Genomic DNA, 17423 nt, shown 5'->3' with positions numbered 1-17423 from the left:
GATGGGGAAACTGAGGCATGGAGCAGTTAAGTGACTTGCCTAAGGTCACAAAGCAAGTTAGTTTTAATAGTGCCTAGGAATCCTGCACCCGATTCCTCTTGGTCCAACCACTAGACAACACTCCCTCTCAGTGGACTGTCCACAAACTTACAGATTGGGACGGTGAGAAGCTGCAGAGATGCTAACATGCTGTGATTAAGGTAAAACAGATTTTATAGATACTGCTCCTATTTAAAGGAGTACTGGGATAAAAGCCCCAGAGTCTGCACTATCATTATTCTATCCTTCAAAGATTGGGACAATTGTAGGAGCATCCCATTCAGTATGCTCAGCGGAGCTGATTGAAATTGTCATCTTCTGCAGACAGTGTTGGCTTATTTGAATTTTTTGATGAAAAAAATTGAAATGATTCATTGTGATAAGGTCAAAATATTCAATTTGGATTTTTATGTTTAATAAAATAATATTTACTATAATTATATTATATATTATAGTTGAAATATTTCAATAAGGTTGAAATGAAATGTCATTTTGATTTTTTTCCTAAAAAATCTCAGAAGTTATTCTGCAGGAAGTTTCAATTTTTCATTCTGATTTAGAATGAAAAAAATTCAAAATGGTGTCATTTCCTGTAGAATGGAAATTCTGGGTTCTGACCAGCTCTAATCCTGAATGGTGAACAATGTAAAAGACTGATTTGGCCACATAAAGCAAGAGTGCCTGAGGACTGGTTTAGCAACTTGCAAAAAACATGAATGTCTGCACCTAATTTGTCTCAAAGCTACACCATTTTTCCCTCTGCCAAAATAAGGGTCTGATCCTGAGAAAGGCTGAGGGCCCCTAATGCCCTCTGAAGCCAATGGGAGCTGCAGGCCCTAGGCACTCTGCAAGATCAGGCCCTGAAGGCAAATAAGCCTATTTCCTTGTGCTTCTCTCCTCTTCATGCAGCAGATGAACAGAAAATGGTGCTTGTTTGAGTTCCTGAAGTTAATGAGCTTTGCCTGATCTTATAAGGCAGCCATGGGACACATTTTAAAATGCTCCTTTGGGCTGTAACAGGCCTTCAGGCCATACTTTGGACACCATGGTGTAAAGGGGAAGGGAAGTTAAATAGGAATACAGTTTTGAGCTGTATATGTGTTTCAAATGGCAACCATGTGAGCATCTGTCATGTCACAGCCTCACACACAGGGAGCGGCCACTCACCACTAAACAGACCAGATGCAATAGTGAGGCAGTGAGCTGAGAGTGAATTTCAGGATAGATGTGAGCCCAGCTCAACGTGGCCATCCATCACAGACATAGTGGTACAGTGCACTCGATCTACCTGCTCAGTGCTTTGCTACCTAATCCACTTACATGCATGAAAATCACATGGTCATGAGCAAACCCCATTTGGTTGCCTGGGCTGCTAATCCAGTTAATTGCATATTAACTAATTGCATACTTCAGCTCTCTGCCAACTGCATTGAAATCCAAATGCTGCTACTCACAGTTTATTCACTCTGGATAACAGAATAGTTATATTCCACATGAGATTTTGACTGTTCATCTGGTTTGGGGAACACAGGAATGATGGTTAGCATAAGTGGGAAATATCAGGGGTCTCAAAGAACCTGGTTTTCACTTGAAAACCACCATAGTGGGGGTGATTTTAATGGAAGTATAGAACAAATTCCAGGGCATCTTACACAAGGGTCTGAGGTCTGATCACAATTGAAACATGTGGCTGTCTAGGAGCAAAAGCAGAGGAGACCTTCATAGGTGGGGGAACATGGGTATGTCAAGGGCATAGCCAGTGCATATATACACAGCACAAATCCAGTAGGCCAAGACTGCATGTGGAAGGGAGGAACAGTAGACTCACACACACACTCTCTCTCTCTCTCTCTCTCCCCCCTCTGGTAGCCCCAGCTCACTCTGAGGACTCAGGGGGCCAAAATCCTTTAAGCCCAAGCTTTGCTCTGTTTCCCAGGATTTGACTCCAAATCATTTTGAAAACAGAACTTAGTTTTTTTGGTTTTCATTTAATGAATATGAATGTTCAGTCCCCTAAATGCCAGCTTAGGTTGATTGCATACTCCTCTGACAGGCACATTCAGAGCTGGTGCTTAGCTACAAGCACAGTACTAACCAAGGCACTGCCTATGTACATGGGCCTATTTAACCTGGTTATGGAACAATATTATAGTGCAATGTACCCTACAAATTGGAACGGTCTTGTACCCAGCTCCCCTGCCTAGGCAGCTCTGTAGTGTAGATGGGCCCTTGGGGACTTTCCTTTGAGGTGGCTGGGCAAGCTGCTGTCCAGCAGTACAAGTGCTGAATGCAGAGGAACTTGCTAAGAGTGAAGTCAGTTATTTTTCCATAGAACTGCGCTGAAGCCCAGGTGAGAGTCATTAACAACATGAATTACAGTCCTGGGGCTTTAAAATCCCACTTCCCCTTCAGAAAGGGAGGTTTTGTTGTTGTTTTTACAAGAGCCCATGTTCTTCAGTTGCATTCACCCTTCAGAGCAGGAAATCCTCATGTAGGAATTGAGGCAGAGGTGCTCCAGGGCTATATTAAAGCTTTGAAGAGGCCATGTAGATTAACAACAATCGCATCATAAGTAGCTTCAGAAATTTTAAATGACAATGAGGGTCACGGTGGTGGAAATACTTTTTCTTGGAGATGAAGGATGCCGAGGTGCTATATTCAGCAGCAGAAGTTTACCTTGCATAGATTTCATCAGGTCACATGCAGCAAACCAGATTGGCCTAGAATGTCTGACAATCCTGGATCCTCTATGACATGCACTAAGATAGCACAGCTCATGTCACAGGAGGTCATCAGTACATTCAGGCAGTCAACAGAAAATGATGTTGGATGGGAAAAATTGACCTGTTTCTTCATTTAAATAAAGTCTTTACATTAGTTAAATAAAGAACTTTGTTTCATTCTACCAGTAAATACCATGAAGGGAGGGGGAATTGTTTTAGGTGGACTCAGAGGATATAAATAGGAGTACAGGGATGAAATGGGGGAAAGGGAAGTGTTGGCAAGGAAAATGTCCTAGCAGGCAGGTGGATAGTCTCCCAGTGGAGGTGGTGGAACATAGTGGACATTTAAAAGCAGAGACAGGCATGATACAGAGGATCTTGATCTGAGACCCATTTCATCTGAGCCACCAACATTTAAGGGTCCAGATAGACAGTTCTGGCTTGGGCCCATCTTTGTTGAAAACTGGACAAAGAGTGTGTGTTGTGAGCCGGACAACACAGGCTCTAGGGTACAACCCTGCACCAGTCCCTGGGAGACTGGGACTTATGATGCATTGTTATTCTCCAGCCTCTGGGGATTCCATGATTAAATAAATAAGGAGACAGGATATGAAAAGAGAGAACTTCATTCACTATTCAAGTTCTCCAGCAGTCTGGGACATGAGTCTGATGGCCAAGGGTTGGGGGGGGGGGGCAGGGAAGACATCTTGTTTTGCTAAAAAAGCTACAGGTGTTAGGCTGCTGCATGATGTTACAGTCCTTAGTGGAGTCATGGAAAAGTCCCTTCTTTGTGAGTGCAGGGAAATGGGATATTATTACATTTTTACCTCCACAATTTTCTTTTGACCAATGCTCTGTGTGAGAGATGGGGAAAAGCAGTATTTCTACAAGAATGTGCCTGGCTGCATTAGGTTTGCTTCCAGGATTTGTCTTGTAGAAACCAGCTCTTGAAGTGAAATAATCCATTCTGTATTTCTAGCTCTTTTTTCCTCCTTGAAACAGCTGAAAAATGCATAAGAATCACAAGCCAAGAATCCTGTTCCAACTGAAGTCAAATGGCAGCAGGAACCAGCCCCAATCTTGTTTCACATCATTTCAAAAACTGCTCTTTTGGTGAGCTGTGCTACCCCCCGCTGTTCCATGTAGATAGCGCTCCATAATTACCAGCCCAAGGAGGCTGAAAAACCCCTCATTCGTATAGTGCCAACCTATAGTTTGTGGCAGACACTGAAAATGAAACATGTAGAAAGTTTATAGGGTGTGTACCAAAGAATAGCTGGGGAGGAAAGGTATCTAACATACTGGCAAGGAAAAGGCAGTATGCAATGGGAAAGGCTCATTCAGCAGTTTGCTGTTTTATTAAACTAGCTGTCTGGTGTGCCTTAGATAGCAGATTAGGTTTGCTCCAGAAAAAAGGTAAAGGATAAACAGGTAGGGGCTGCTGTCTACCCTAGATAATTTATCTAGTCCATTTTAACTACACCTATTCTGGGATGAATCAACATTATCATGGTTGAAATCTATCCCCTTTAAAGAACAAGTCCATCTAATCAGGTAGAAATGTGTTGTAAAGTTCATGTTAAACTTAAATGTTAAAAGGCAAATAAAAACACCCACATACAAGAGGACAAATGGTCTTATAATGATGGGACTAGACTGAGATGCAAGAGAGCTGGGTTCTGTTTCCAGCTCTTCCAATGACTTTCTGTGTAACCTTGGGCACATCACTTAGGCTCTCTGTGCCTCAATGCCCCATCTGTAAAATGGGATAATAATATATCCTTTCTTTCTCTCCACCCTGCTGCCCCTGCACCCATCTATCCCCAATAAATCTCTGTCTCAGCCAGAAGCTGGAGTCAGAAGTTCAGTTTATATTTGTAAATGATTGTTCTATAAGCTTTGCTCTTTATAACTCTTAACATTATTCTTATCTCTCACAAATACTAAGAGGTACCTGCCTCCTGCCAACAAGGCCAGCAAAACAAAAACATTGGAGTTTGTGGATCAAATTATTTGGGAGCTATGATGAGCTAAGAATCAGAAAAATATTCAAAATTCAACTGGAGGTGAATTTTCAACATCCCCTGGATGAAATCCCAGACCCATTGAAGTCAATAGGAGTTTTGCCATTGACTTCAATAGAGCCAGGATTTAACCACATAACTTTAAAAGTTTTGTCTAGTAGTTACCAAACTTCCCTAACAAGATCTAGCAGAGTTTCAGGAAAATCAGTTTTGTCTGAGTCAAGTCCGGGATCGTAATGGGGCAGCTGTTGTTCTGTAACACTGAAAGCGTTTTTCAGCACATCCCTGACTTCATCCATCAGCCGTCAAATCAAGTAGATCCAGACAAGTCAATGAGACATGGTTGAGGTTAGCGTAGGTCCACAATGTTATGTCTAGGAGCAATAGCTAGTTCATCCAAACAAAGAATAGAATTTATATCTGGGAATCCCAAAGAGTATCACAACTATGGGAGCACCGACTCTCACAACAGCTCATGCACAGCCTCAGATATTAGAGCCAGAGGAGGAAATATTGGCCAAGACATCATGATTGGACTTAGAGCTCTCCATGGGCATTGAAATCAATGGCAAAGCTCCCACCAGCATCAGTGATGGTGATGGTGGCCTTGACCATTTTGTCTGAAAGACAGTGAACAAAATTAATCCCTGGTGCAGTTCCACTGACACTGAAGTGACACCAGGGAGGAATTTAGCCCTAAAGGTTTTAGAAAACTTATTGTCAAAACTTTTTTGATGACAAAGGGCCTTTCAATCAAAATGAAAACATTTTCTATCAACATTTTCATTTTGGAGGAGTACGTTTTACTTTTTTTCTATAAAAACAGAAATTGAAAGCCAAACAATATTTGGTAAAAAAAAATTCAAGATTTGGTTTTTGAAAAGTTGCAATGAAAAATTATTTTTTTAAAGAAAAGCTGTTTTTGAAAACCAAACATTTTTCAGTTTCAGATTAGAAAATAAAAATATTTGCAGGAAATATAGAAAAAATTCCCCACTAAAAATGATTGCCATTTTCCACCAGTATCTTTAACACTGCAGTGATAAGTGTTAAGTGATAAGCCTAAGATTTTGTCACAAAGGTCATGGAAGTCACTGAATCTGCTTCAGCCCCAAGATGGTGGGGCTGGAGCTGTCAGCCAGCAGGGCCCCCCTGCAACTCCTAGCCACTGCTGGAGGCAGGAGCCCCTCCATAGCCCCCAGCTGGCACTGCAGGTAGCAGGGGGATCTCCACAGCTCCGAGCCACTGCCAGGGGTGGCGGGTGGGGGGGACCCCGCAGCTCCCAACTGCCAGGGCAGACCTCATAGTTCCAAGCTGCTGCCAGCGGGCAGTAGGGACCTTGTGCTTTCAGTCACCATGGGTGGGGGGAACCCTGGAGCCCCAGCAGCGGTGGGTACTGTACCCCTCTCCTTCCCCATTTTGCCATAGTTATTTTTAATAAAAGTCAGACACAGGTCAGATACTTCCGTGAATTTTTGGTTATTGCGCGTGACCTGTCAGTGACTTTTATTAAAAATAACCATGACAAAATCTTAGCCTTATAGTTTTAAAATATACCCTGAGACCCTTGACTGTACAGTAGAGATGAAGGGCGTGGCAAATTTCTTTTTTTAATAAAGCTCTTTTCTCCTATTGGAACATAAAAAAGCTCTAAAAAGAACCCCCTAGCACTCTTAGCAGGTTTTAGTCTACAAGTCTTACATAAGTGTCTCCAATCAATGTTTGCACAGCATCCAACAGGTAAGCCCTGCTTATAGTACATTTCAATCCATCCTAGGTTCAGTCAAACCAGCATATTACTTTCTGAACCAGTCTACCCTTACCACTGCCAGCAGAACCCCAGAACCACTGCCAAAACCTGGCCAAACAAAAAGTGCTTCTGTTCCAGATTCCAACAACATGGTCCTCTCCTAGTGACAGAGAGCCATAGCAAATCAGTTCACACAGGATCAGTGCTATCGCTTAGTGCTAGCTTTGTTCAGGGTTGCAAGTGCACCTTCCAGTCTTTGAACACACAAAACCTAATCTGCTACAAAGTCAGCATGGAAATAAGTACCTCTAATTAAGGCATTTCTAATGCACCATCCCCATAGTATCTAGGCCCCAGCATAGCACATAGTGAATTGCTGTGATTCAAGTGCACTCTGTGTGAAGTAACACTGGTTACTACAGCTCCTTCCTCCTTAAAAGATCCCTTTAAAAATGGTTGAAACCACAGTTCAATAAAGCCCAGTAGTAAATAAAACCTATTCAAGTTCAGCTTGACAAACAGTTCCAGGCCACCTGGCAAAAGGCATGAACTACAAAGCAAATAACTTTCCTGCAACAATGACAACAAGGGAAACCTACCTTCATCCTTATTTAGATGGTTCCATTAACACTGGGGAAGATTTGCACAGGGCTTGGCTATGGCTTTTACTGTAGCATAGTAACGATTCCAGGTTTTTGCGGTCCCCTAGCCATCCATCACCCCTCTGCAGTCATTGTCCAGGTGTTAAACTGTCACAGCTTGCTAAGAAATTAGACCTGATGGCACCTAAGGAGATTCATAAATCCATTAGGCGAATGTGATCTGATTGGTTCCTTTTTTAGGCATTTGGCAAACAGGAGGCAAACAGATCTGCGGGACCAGGGGAGACCGGGCGACCTGCCAATGTACTTGCTTAAAAGGGGGGGAAAGAAAGTACCAGCTCCCTAAGTCTGAGCCAAAAGAATTTACAACCCACCAATTGTTTCAATACAGTAAAGCCAGAAGCTGCCTTTGCCATATGGAAAAATTATATTTTTTCCACGTTATCTTTCACAAGGTGTAGAAGGTTTATACTACAAAGGGAAAGTGTCATGATTAGCAGGCCCAAAATTTGACCTCCTTCAGGCAATTTGCTTCTACCGCTTCTGCTTTGGGCTGTGACTTCACAAACTAAGCAAGGTCAAGCTGGGTCAATACTTGGCTGGGAATCCTCCAAGGAGAAACCGGAGTACTGCAGAAAGCAGTGCTGGTGATTCAGTAGGCAGCACTCTTCTGGGAGTCATCACTTAATAAGCCTAGCACAGATCATTTGTGAAGCTCTTTGGGATTCTTCAAAATGACAAGCTTTTATATATAAATCATAGCTATTGTGTATTTTTTCATTTATATTTTGTACAAAACTCATTCCTTTACGTTAGGGCTTTGGTTTTGTTTAAATGCTCAAAATAACCCCCCATCAATGCCACTCACACAGTTTCAGGAAACCCAACAAACCAGTGTGCACACCCCTGAGCTGACATTTAACTCTCCAATACAAAATAAGTGTGCACAGCTTAATACATGTGCAATCTCACCACAAATAATAAATGTGCCTAGTTCTCACACAACGTGAGGTCAATAGCATATCCTTATTCTACAGTGGGGAAACTGAGGCAGGGGGAAGGGAGTGACTTGCCCAAGATCACCCAGCAAAGCAGTGGCAGACCCAGGAATAAAACCCAGGTCTTTCTGCATGCTAATCCAGTGCTCTAGCTGCTAGCCCACACTGCCTCACAAACAACCCTAATTAAACCTAGTCAGCACTGCCCATCTCTCATAAGCAACTCTACAACAATAAACCAGTAGACAAGGCCTTACACTTACTAACAACCCAACCATAACAAGCCAGCAGAGCTGGTTGAACAGTACCAAGAGAGGTCAGTTTATATTTTGTGAATCAACAAGGTGACCTCACTTTGATGTCATTGCTGGAGAAGGGCTGTGTTCTGTCATTCCTTGTTTGCGAGTATTTAGATAACCATTGGTTTGTTCATGAAAATGTTGGCGAAACCTAAAGTTTCAAGAAGTTTAGCACAAAATAGTGGATGAGAGCCCATGCTGTTACACAGCTGTGGTAATCCATTATCTGTGTGCTGTATCGGATTCATTTTTCCTTAATGTTTTCCTTCTTGTAGCCTCTCTCTGGCCAGTGTGGGGAGCTTTCTTTCTTGGCATGGTGGGTGGCAAAGCTTAGAGTGGTACTGGTAACGGTGCCACCATATACCAATAGCTATGGGAAAGGTTTTCACTTGTGTCCATTTCAGTACGGCATGGAGTCAGATTATTTAAAGTACTTGTGGCAGACCTTCACCCCAGTGTGCCTGTGTACTATTTCATCGAACGCTGTCACAACGCACCGCAGCAGTAGCCACACTAAAACAACACAAAGCAGTGTGTGCTAGTGACCAGGAAATCGTACAGAGAGGCAGTACAGCCACATAGGTAGGTAGGGCTTTGGGGCTCATTTGCATGTGTTGCATTGATCAACATTGCTGTGTTAACATGTTCCCCATGGTTTGTGACAGAGCTGCTCCCTGGCTGCACCACCACCTTTGTGCCTCTCTCCCTCCCCCCCATAGCTGTTACTCCCACCTCCTCTAATCAACTGTCACATTCCAACTGCTACAGAACCTGTGTGTGCCAACGTTCCATCTGGTTCCACAGGGCTCAGCTAGTGATGTTCTGAACAGAGAGAGCTCTCAGCCATGCTCCCAGCTGTTTCTGTTGCGACACACTGGAACAGTTGTGTTGGTTTGTGCAGGTGGTGAATGAAGGGCATACGCTACGGTGAGTGGCTCTGTGTGTTTTGGGTTATTTGTTTGTGCTGGCTGTGTTGTGTGGGTGCTTTTTGAAGAACTGTGGCAAACGAGCCAAGTAATCCACTACTCTCCCTCATTTAACCAATGTAATTGTTGCACACAACTTAGCTGTAGAGTAAGGGTGGCAATTGGTTGAATTACCTCTGATGTCACTATGACCTCGGCCCCTTGGCATGGCACAGATATATCCCTTACTGTCATTATACACTACATGGGTATAATTTATATAGTCAAAATAGCTGGGAACTTATAAACTGGAGAGTAACAGACTGTGAATCTCAGTGATAAGAATATCACCAGGTTGAATTAACAAAAAGAGCTCTTAATCATGCTCACAGAAGTTTCTGTCACTTCACGCTGACTATACAGTTTAGGCTTCAGGGTTACACAGAGTGACAATATTGGAATCTTATTCTGTAGATAATTATTTGTTCAAAAATGTCTACCAACAAGTGTGCTATTTGTTTGTTTGTTATTCTTCCGTTGCAGAAGTTTCAGTCAGTCGGTTAGGAAACAGAAACATCACTCATGGGGACAATCATACACCCTGAGTAACAAACAGCAGGCAGTTATAGTGAACCATTCTGAGAATAATCCACAGGCTGAAAATCATTTATCTAAAATATCAGGTGCTTATTTGTGAATAATCAATCCATTCACTAAAGTTGGAATTGGTTTGCAGACAGCAAAATGAGCTACATTTGTCAGATAACTTATTCACAAATAAGCCAACCAACTCTCCAAACCAGCAGGTACTCCACAGTACCCAAGAGGAGCCCCTAAAGGCCAGTGAAATGTGCACATGCTAGTCAGTTCATACAAGAGAGTGTAATTAATCTGAATCATCATTCATTGTTGCTTTGGTTGGCTTTCATTTTGGTTTGGGCTTTAGTACAATACGAGAGTTGCATAGAGATGAGATGGATTCTGAATGGGATGGCACCATCAGATAGGGTTACCATATCTCATAAATAAAAAAAGAGGACCCTCCATGGGCCCTGGTCCCGCCCATTTCCCCACCCCTAGCCCCGCCCCAACTCCGCCCCTTCCCCACCCTAACTCCGCCCCCTCCTCCTCCCACTCCCAGCCAGGGAGAAAGGGCTGCCCCAGTGCTACCGGCTTCAGGGTTTGCCGGGCAGCCCCCAGACCCTGCGCCCCCAGCCGGCGCTTCCCCAGCGCAGCTGGAGCCCGGGAGGGGAAGCGCCCAGCCGGGGGCGCAGGGTCTGGAGGCTGCCCGGCAAACCATGAAGCCGGTAGCGCTCGGGCTTTGGGCAGCCCCTATGCCTCCAGACCCTGCGCCCCCAGCCGGGCACTTCCCCACCCGGGCTCCGGCGGCGCAGGGTCCGGAGGCACGGGGGCTGCCCGAAGCCGGTAGCGCTCGGGCAGCCCGGCTCTTAAACAGAGCCGAAGAGTCGGGGAGGAGCAGAGCCGCCGCGGCTGGAGGCTCTGCTCCTCTTCGGCTCTGTGTAACTTACACAGTGTAAGTTACGCAGAGCCGCAGTGGCTGGAGGCTCTGCTCCTCTTCGGCTCTGTGTAATTTACACAGTGTAAGTTACGCAGAGCCGCCGCGGCTGGAGGCTCTGCTCCTCTTTGGCTCTGTTTAAGAGCCGGGCTGCCCGAGCGGTACCGGCAGCCCCAGTGCCTCCAGACCCTGCGCCGCTGGAGCCCGGGAGGGGAAGTGCCCGGCTGGGGGCGCAGGGTCTGGAGGCACGGGGGCTGCCCGAAGCCGGTAGCGCTCGGGCAGCCCGGCTCTTACACAGAGACGAAGAGACGGGGAGGAGCAGAGCCGCCATTTTCCCGGACATGTTCGGCTTTTTGGCAATTCCCCCCGGACGGGGGTTTGACTGCCGAAAAGCCGGACATGTCCGGGAAAAAGAGGACGTATGGTAACCCTACATCAGATCACTTGAATTTTTCCTTCTTCGGGATTTGGCTTCAGAGGCAATTTGACCTGTACAGAACCCTTGGAGAAGCCTAACCCACACTAAGTCCTTCTCTCAAATGTTCATGAAACTTCCAGATTTTTGCCTGGAAGCCAGTCATTCAATACATGTGTTTACATTTTAATACACAATCTCCTTCTACCTCTCCTTGAGCTGGGCCCAGCAGCTAGCTCTGTTCTCACACCTGGCCATTTCTTCATTTTTATAAGCTTTGTAATTAAAAGCTTATATAGTTGATTTTTTAAAAGCCTGCCCTTTGGGTGACCCAACCAAGAATAAGGTAAAGGGGCTGTGGCTGGTCAGGATTTGGGTTTGTTTGTTTGTTTGTTTCCTTTAAGCACTCCAAGCAGGAGTTCTAAAAAGCATAAAAAGACTTGAACCAAGGCATCAACCAGATATCAAATTTCTTGGGTTTTTTCCCCCCCTCTATAAATAAGTACATGATTTTCCTAGGACTGGGCAAACGGGTTTGGCTGAAAAGAACAGAATCTTCTCCTCTTTCACCCCTCCACCAAATAAAGTCTCAAACCTGAACCTTTTAGAGGTTTGGAAAATACCTTATTTAACTAGAAAAAAAAGTCACACCTCTGCCCTTCTTGGTTTCCATGAGAAATACCACGAGAAAGGTCAATACCTGCTATTTTCAGTGTTGTACCTGAGGCAGAGGGAATAGAACTGGAGGGAGAAGGTGCAGCATGTGCTTTGGAATAGTAGAGGGACCTTCCATGAGGAAAGGAAGCAAGGGATGGTGGTGAAAGCTGTTAAAATGTGTGAGTTAGCATAAATGAAGAATCTAGTTTCAGACTTCTTACTGACCACAGTCAAATTCAGCATTCAGAACAATCATAACTGGGAGATACAACCTGTTGTGTTTCACATACAAAGGGTGAAACATATACTCTCTTATCTAAAATCATTATTTTAGAAAGCCAAGAACAAGCAAAACTCCTGTCATCTTCAGGAAAGATAGCACCGTGTGATGGGCTCCTTGTAAAGAGCCGAGAACAAAAGAGCCACTGTCTGTGCCGACAGAGAGTTCTTCAAAGTAGAGATACAGTACTCAGAGAACAAAGGCATCAGAGTCTTAAGCTACTATACAACAAAACTAGACCCACTCCTAGTGGGGTGCCTTAATCACATGACTAATTTTCCTCTAGCAGTTTCTATAGCGAAAACAAGCCCTTGTTTGACTCACAAAAATGATAATAGTTAATACTCCTTTAATTATTCCTTTGATGACGAGGACTGATTTGTCAGATAGAGAGTGATCACTTTGTGTAGAGCAGGGGTCGGCAACATTTCAGAAGTGGTTGCCGAGTCTTCATTTATTCACTCTAATTTAAGGTTTTGCGTGCCAGTAATACATTTGAACGTTTTTAAAAGGTCTCTTTCTATAAGTCTATAATATAACTAAACTATTGTTGTGTGTAAAGTAAATAAGGTTTTTAAAATGTTTAAGAAGCTTCATTTAAAATTAAATTCAAATGCAGAGCCCCCCGGACCGGTGGTCAGGACCTAGGCAGTGTGAGTGCCACTGAAAAATCAGCTCGTGTGCCACCTTCGGCACACATGCCATAGGTTGTCTACCCCTGGTTTAGAGTGTTCACCCTCTGGTGATAGAGTGTTTTTGTCTTTATCATTTTCCTGTGTGAGTCCATTCCAGAGCATAGTGATTGTCTGGTTTCACCCACAGTTGTTAAGGTATCAGGTGCTAGGGATGAACTCCACCACATGTGATAGGCAATGGCATGTGTAGGACCCATAGATCTTGAAAGGTGTGTTGTGTGTGTGTATGTGTGTGTGTGTTGGGGGGGGGTGTTGATCATTGTAGCAGTAGAGATATGTCTACAGGTTTTGCATCGATTGTTCTGGCAGGGTCTGGTGCTGCTTTGAGTTGGTGGGTCCTGGTCTGTGGGGAGCTTGCTTCTGGTGATGAGCTTGGAGAGGTTGGGGGTTGTTTAAAGGCCAGAGAGGGGGTTCAGGAAAGACTTTTCAGGATTGGGGTTCCCATCAAGTATGGGTTCTAGTCTGATGATAGCCTGTAGGGGTATCAGAGTGGGGTGGTAGGTGACAACTAGGGGTGTGCAGCCAGAGCAGTCACTCTATATCTGACCTCATCCTCAAAGGAAACCTGCATGATACTTTCAAAAGATGAGCTGGGAGCTTAAATTCATTAGTCTGCTAGACACTAAAAATCAGAGTCTTCAGAAAGACATTGGATTTATGGTTTATTACAACAATCTGAACCCCACTAACCCCCTTTTTTTGTCCTATGACTACAGGGGTGTTAACGGGCCACTTCACTTTGAATGGTCCCTTAGAATATGTGCTAACTACTTCTACTAAACTATCTATTTGATCTTGTATTTACCTTTCCCAGACCTAAAGAAGGGTGCTGTGTAGGTCAAAAGCTTGTCTCTCACCAACAGAAGTTGGTCCAATAAAAGATATTACCTCTCCCACCTTTGTCTCCCTAATATCCTGGGACCAACATGGCTACAATAACACTGCATAGAATAGTTAATACTAACAGGTCTTGGAAGGGATTTTAAACTTCATGCTTCAGGGCTTAAGCCAGTCTCAGAGGTCAGGATGAGATGTAATATGGGAGCAGATTATCCCATATCTGCCTACTGCAGAGTTCTTGCACTTTCCTCTAAAGTGTCTGGTGCTAGCCACTGTCAGAGATGAGATACTGGAATAAATGGATCTCAAATCTGATCCGAAATTGCAATTCCTATGTTCCTAATTCAGCACACCTGTCTTTGTGGGACAGATCCATCAGCTACCCAGTTAAGTGCAACTTTAGCAGCAGCTTCATTCCTTTAACTAATTTTTATCTAAAAGTCAACTTGCTGATTTCACATTCACTCATGGCCTTGTAAACAATAAGGTGTCTAATTCCTTCAGGCTTCATAAACAATACTGACATGTAATAGCAGTGACTCCAAGATCAGATAAACACCCCAAATACAGAGATGGATAGATATACATTCTGGCCTGTGCTACAATCAGTAATGCACAGCATGTTACAACAAGCTCAACAGTATATTATCAGGAATTAGACAGGGGTGTTTCAGTGTGGTCAACAAATAGGGTGACCAGATGTCCCGATTTTATAGGGACAGTCCCGATTTTTGTGCCTTTTTCTTATATAGGCTCCTATTACCCCCCACCCCCTGTCCCAATTTTTCACACTTGCTGTCTGGTCACCCTATCAACAAATCACTACGGGCCTAGAGTGTAAAACACCAGGTGTCAGGCAGAGACTATTCACGGACTAATTAGAAGGGAAGGAGTGAGAGGGGAACCACAAATATTGGAGTATTATAAATGACAAGGACATGTACTATGGATTTGCAATTGAATATTGTTTGTCCAAAGGATTGGAAGACTCAGGGGGTTGGTCTTGGGTGCAGAGCCTTCCTTCTCCAGATTGCTAAATCCCAGGACATTAGTGAAAAAAAGTCATCATCATCTGTTGGCTGGACTGAGGCTAAAAACTCTTTTCATGCAGGCCTCTGAAAAGTTGCTAGTGAATCAGTATCCCTATCACAAAATCACCAGCACCACTGGGTCTCTTGTTGTCAGACAGGTTAAGCTCAGATGGGCCATGGAGTCTGAGTTCTCCTCTTGCTCCTAGCAGTTGTTCCTCTCAGTCACAGATTGTGCATATGAGCAGGGACACGTGGATGAATCTTTCACTGCCTTCCCTGTGCTGAAGCTCTTCTGTGGATAGAGGACCTCAGACTCCAAAACTATCAAACCTGGCACCTTTCACTAGCATTAATGGTCACTTACAAAAATCAAAGAAAGAGACATTTTCTGTTCTAAATCTATCCCTGTCACTTTGGATCTGGTAACCAGCTTTATGGCATATCTCTTGGCACTGTAGCATGGATTCATTTGCTGCTGGGAGTGAGATTTCCCAAGTGTTCCTTTCAATGCTGGTAATGGGGGCACGATGGAAGCATTGCACCATAGGAAGCAGGAAACTAGTCTGAACTAAATTTAGCCTGTAAACTTCTTTTACATTTAGAGATGGGGCTGAGCTGCCGAGTTCAGATCTGGAAAGGAGAGGTTACTTACTTGTACAGTAATTAGAGTTCTTTGAGATGTGCTCTACTCCAGGTGCGCACATACACTACTATGCCTTCATTAGAAATTTTTGATAGCAGTGTCTCCAGTCCATTCTGGCACTTTACACATTGTCGTGCTTCAATACTAGAGCTTACAGAGACGTGCAGACCCACCAGGAAATTCAGCCAGGAGTGGAATTTCTTCCATTTTTGCAAGGATGTCTTTCTTGTGGACTGTTTCATACTATTCAGCAATATGGTCAGTACCTTGGATAAGCAGTCCATCGCTAAGCTTGAGAGCCATCCAAGAGCTGGACCTTGAGGTATAGCTGGGAAAGGTTGGGATGCTGTAGTTTCCCCAGTTCCTGTGTCGGAAGATCCAGAGTTAGAGGCAGGTGAAGAGCTGGCTTCGTTACTCTATTCAGGAGTTTGAGAAATAACAGTGTCAGTGTAGAGCAGCGCTCGTGGTTGAGGGGTAGTCAGAGCATCTCCCAGTGAATCGCAGCCATCAAATACCCTCAAGCAAAATTTGTAGCATTTCATGTTAGATGGGGTTGTGAAAAGGTCTATGTCAGGGAAGTCCCAGCTACCCTAAACTGAAGAGTAACTTTTGTGACCAAGGTAGTCCAACTGTTTGAGCTCCTTGTCATGTGGCATAGACTTGGAGTGATGTTGTTCAGTGATTCTCAAACTTCTGTACTGGTGACCCCTTTCACATAGCAAGCCTCTGAGTGCGACCCCCCTTATCAATTAAAAACACTTTTGTGTATATTTAACACCATTATAAATGCTGGAGGCAAAGTGGGGTTTAGGGTGGAGGCTGACAGCTCGCAACCCCCCATGTAATAACCTCGCGACCCCCAGTTTGAGAACCCCTGTTGTTGAATAAACCTCTAGGAATCAGGATTAAGCTCTGGCTGAAAAGGACTAATGAATTATCCCAAGGGCATGGAGTCCCCCAAAGGCCGGACAGGTAAAGAAAATGTTACTAGCAGGCACCGCACCAGGGACAGTAACAGGGAAATCCCAACATGGATGAAATTGCTGGGAACTATCTGTAATCTACAAAGGGAGAAGAGCCAGACTTCAGGAAGTCTGCTAGGAACTTCTGTTATTGCCAAACTAATTGCCATGAGATGTGCTCATCTAGGGTGATGGATGGTAGCACAAGACACTTAGTAGACAGTTATAATTCCTTAGACTGTGCCCAGAAGTGGGCCAGGTGACTCTGAGTATGGATCCCAAGGTCGCTGACCTAAGAATTTACAATTGACATTTCATACCTGTCATAAATGAAGGAGCAACCAAAACAGAGAGGGGACAGGGCAGAAAAGAGGAGAAAGGTCCTACCGTCACACTCTCAAGAAAGAAGTGGGAGGGGCAGCATGTTTCTCCAGGCTTCGGGGAGCTACTGACATCAAAGTGCCAATTGAGGGTCCTGTGGCACCTTTGAGACTAACAGAAGTATTGGGAGCATAAGCTTTCGTGGGTAAGAACCTCACTTCTTCAGATGCAAGCCAATTGTTAGCTTCACTCTGTGGTCTCTAATGCGGGGAGGAGGAGGAGGAAGTCACAGGGTAACTAGAGCAGAATATGGCCCATACTCTATGCACTTGGTAGAAAAAAAAAATAAGAGTGTGGGAGGGTCCAGAGTCAGAACTTTAATCTCTGCCGAGGGGAACCAGCCTGCCCTGCACAGAGCATGTCACCAAAATCCTGCTGGGGCGGCTGTAGATGAGCTAGGGTGCATGAGGAAGTCCTAGCAAATAAATAATCACACTCACAGGCAGGTGTCCCTGCACCAAATTGAAATAAGGTGCCATTTGCCAAGAGCTTGAAATTATGGGCAGGTAACTGCAGCTGCTTAAGACTTCTCATCAGCTCCAGCAATATTTACAGTCCTGCTGAAAGGAAGGAAAGAACAGGGCTACGTGTGGGGAGCACATCCTCTCAGGCATTCAGGGGAGCTGGAGCTAAGCTATTTCTCATCTCTGCTTTCCCCACCAT

The 17423-nt window shown here is 44.3% G+C and overlaps 1 protein-coding gene across 2 annotated transcripts in view; it reads right to left on the bottom strand.

Annotated features, from left to right (window-relative positions):
- Window positions 1-17423, bottom strand: part of TOGARAM2 (TOG array regulator of axonemal microtubules 2) — an 89603-nt gene that overhangs the window by 66127 nt on the left and 6053 nt on the right. Inside the window, exon 1 of one of the 2 annotated variants that reach the window (XM_065589310.1) lies at window positions 15427-15556. The exons of the other annotated variant lie outside the window; for it this stretch is intronic. The gene's annotated coding sequence lies outside the window, so the exon portion shown is untranslated. Of the gene's footprint in view, window positions 1-15426; window positions 15557-17423 lie in introns of those variants that run through there. 2 annotated transcript variants of the gene reach the window in all.

The sequence above is a fragment of the Chrysemys picta genome, chromosome 3 (genome assembly GCF_011386835.1).
Source record: "Chrysemys picta bellii isolate R12L10 chromosome 3, ASM1138683v2, whole genome shotgun sequence".
Classification (NCBI taxonomy): domain Eukaryota; kingdom Metazoa; phylum Chordata; order Testudines; family Emydidae; genus Chrysemys; species Chrysemys picta.
Note: the sequence above shows the minus strand (reverse complement) of the source record. Positions and strands in the feature narration are given on the sequence as shown.